This window comes from Herpailurus yagouaroundi, unplaced genomic scaffold (genome assembly GCF_014898765.1).
Source record: "Herpailurus yagouaroundi ecotype Mexico unplaced genomic scaffold, PumYag 164, whole genome shotgun sequence".
Classification (NCBI taxonomy): Eukaryota; Metazoa; Chordata; class Mammalia; order Carnivora; family Felidae; genus Herpailurus; species Herpailurus yagouaroundi.
Genome location: NW_024412405.1, coordinates 20,182,181 through 20,185,081, shown reverse-complemented (window position 1 = coordinate 20,185,081; position 2,901 = coordinate 20,182,181). Strand labels below are relative to the sequence as shown.

Below are 2,901 nucleotides of genomic sequence, written 5' to 3'. Positions count from 1 at the left end.
ACTGCTGCACACTTCGTTCTCAGCTGGTTTGCACTTGCTGTCTCGTCTGCCTGGACTCTGAACACCACAAAACCACTTGGGAACCTGATCAGCAATCTCCTCTTCAGACCTACCCTAACACCTTATTTAAAATCATGGCCGCCATCATTCTACCCACCCCCCCAATTCTGCTGTCGTTCCCCTTGTGGAATTTCTCTCCATGTTACATACTGTGTATGGGTTTATTACTTGATTTTCCTCAAAAATTTAATGTGCATACAAGTATGGAGTTTTTTTTTCTTTCTTTCACTGCTGTATCACCAGCTCCAGAACAAAGCCTGGCATAGAGTAAATTACAAAAAACAAAAAACACACCACATAGTTAATAGGTTTCATTTTATTGTATAGGAGATTGAGGCTAAAACAGTTTGTGTTTCCTAATGTCCTAGAGATGGTAGAATAGCTACAACTAAATCCTGATCATTTTAAAAGAATAACAAAAAAAAAAAATGTTGTTTCTTATTGTCCCTTGCTGTGGTCATAAAAATGTCTTCACATGGTATCTGTGACTTCACAGTCTGACCCCAATCTGTCCTTTGAACCTCATCTCCCATATGAATCACTTTTCTTACAGAAGACCTATGTGAACCTCAGCTCTGTTCTAGCTGCCTTTCTCCAAAGAGGTCACGCCCTGTGGACACTGCTCCACCTCCTACTTCTCCCTTAGCCTGGGGTGACGTCTTTCCCTGTTTCTGGCTAATCAAATCTTCCACTGTCTTCGACTCAGGTCAAATGTCACTTACATCATTAAGTCAGATCCAGTCATCTCAGTAAAAAATCTTTTTTCCATTTCAGGCACTGCCAAAGCACTTAGTTTTTATAGAACTTTTGGCACATTACACTGTGCACCTTGTGTTGAATACAATCCTATGCCTGCTTCTTCTGGAACCTCAGGAGACACGAAGCTTCTTTAGGACAGTATTTTGTGTATAATCACCTTTATAATCTTCCTTTAGGTCTTAACAGTGTTGCATATACAGTCAGCACTGAGTTAAATATTGCAGAAGTGCTTTGAACTACTCCATCATATCCAGTTGTCCCTATAAGGAAAATATCCAATTCTTTTTTCTTTTTAAGTCAAAGATCTTCTGTTTGTTTTTAGACAAAGGCCTTATAAGAATCACAGATGAAAGATCATGCACAAACCACATTTTTCCCTCAATGACAAAAATACATGTTCAGTAATTTTTAAAACATCCATTTTTAGCGACCCAGCTAGCTGGGAAAATGTTGCTGGATTTTTTCTGGTCAGAGGGATGCTGCCTATCTTGGCTGTATTATACCCACCACAAGAAGGAGAGCATAGATAGACTATGCTCATTTCAGACAACTAACTCTAACCAGCTTTGAAGAAGACTTGGTTAAGCTGGAGATACAGTTGCAAACTTTGCTTCCTCCTTCTCCCCTGAGGAAGTGGACACAGAAGCACACATCCAGGAAGTTCTGGGTCCGTGAATTATTCGTGCTTTCACCAGTCAGATCTCATTGTGATGCCCGTATGGCTTCATGGGAGAGTCCTACCCAGTGCAAAAGTAGATGTCACTCTGGCACGTGGCTGTGCCCTCCAAGGTGGTCCGTAGCTGGGCGGCATGAGCTGTGCAGTCTGCTTGCTCGGTGTAGCCACCAAACTGCAGGGAATAGATGTGTTCCCTCTTCATCTTAATGCTTTCATCGATGCAAACTGGCAGGTGGCTCTGAAACTGGTTTGGAATCCAGAACCAGACTTCTTAAATTTCTTCTGTAGGGAACCATCCTCACTGAGAAATACAACAAAGGAGATAGGAACTGTCATCCCCATCCCAATTCCCTTGTCCTGGGGGCCTCCCACGTACTTCATGGCTTTGGGCAATGCTTCCCGTAGAGCCTCATCCACAGGCTTATCTGTCAGTTCCACTGTGGCAAACCGCCACATGTGTGCATCCTCATAGGAGACTTCTTCCTTGCCAACAGTCTGAAACAGCAAGTTCTTGACCATGCTCAGCAAAATGTGGCTGTGGCACTCTTTTTTTCTGACTGGTTTCTAAGGTACTATAATGATGAATACTACAACCAATAGCACTTATTTACAACATGTTTTCCAGTGAAACCACATTACTTAAAAACGAGAACAGATATTAAGAGAAAATACATAGAGAAGCAAAAGTGGGGTGGTCAAACATGTATCTAGGAGGGAAATTCTCCCTGAGATGTGAAGGGAAGTTACGTCTGCCCAGACTGTTTAGTTCTTTAATTCTGCCCTGTATCAAGTCCGGTGGATTTTCAGCTTTTATTGTACATATGCTTTAACCCATGGGAGCTTGAAGTATATATCAGGTAAAGCAGATATGTTGATTCAGGTAATTCTGAAGGTACTTTGTTGGAGATAGTGTGAGTTGGTAAATACGGGAAAGATAGAGTTCAGACTAGAAAGAACCTTATCATGCTAAGACACTTGTATCTATTCCTTACACATATGAAGAACAAATGAAGGATGTTGAGCAGGGAAGGAACTTAACCATATTTGACATTTCAGAATTTAACATCAGATTTAGCAGGAAATATAAAATTGTCTAGGGAAGAAATTTGAGTCATGAAGTTTGTTAGAGTAAAAAAAATGAAAGGTTCATTCTTGGCAGATCAGCAATAGTTGGGGGGGGCGACCCATAAACAATTGCAAATTTAGACCACAGACCCTACAAAAATAATTTATTAAAGTATTTACTAATTCTGGTTTCATTAACTTTTATGGAATGCTTACGATAAATCTTGCACCTAAGAATATAGTGCTATTAAAGTGTTATATAGTGAATTATTTTACCCTGTCAAGGAGAGGAGAGTAATGGCTGCAGCTGAGAAGGAGCAGTGAGGGTTAACTGAGGTGAA

At 40.7% G+C, this 2,901-nt stretch overlaps 1 pseudogene; it reads right to left on the bottom strand.

The window, feature by feature from the left end:
• Window positions 1-1,400: 1,400 nt before the first annotated feature.
• On the bottom strand, window positions 1,401-2,014 carry LOC121037885 (heme-binding protein 1-like; annotated as a pseudogene).
• Between the last annotated feature and the right edge of the window lie 887 nt (window positions 2,015-2,901).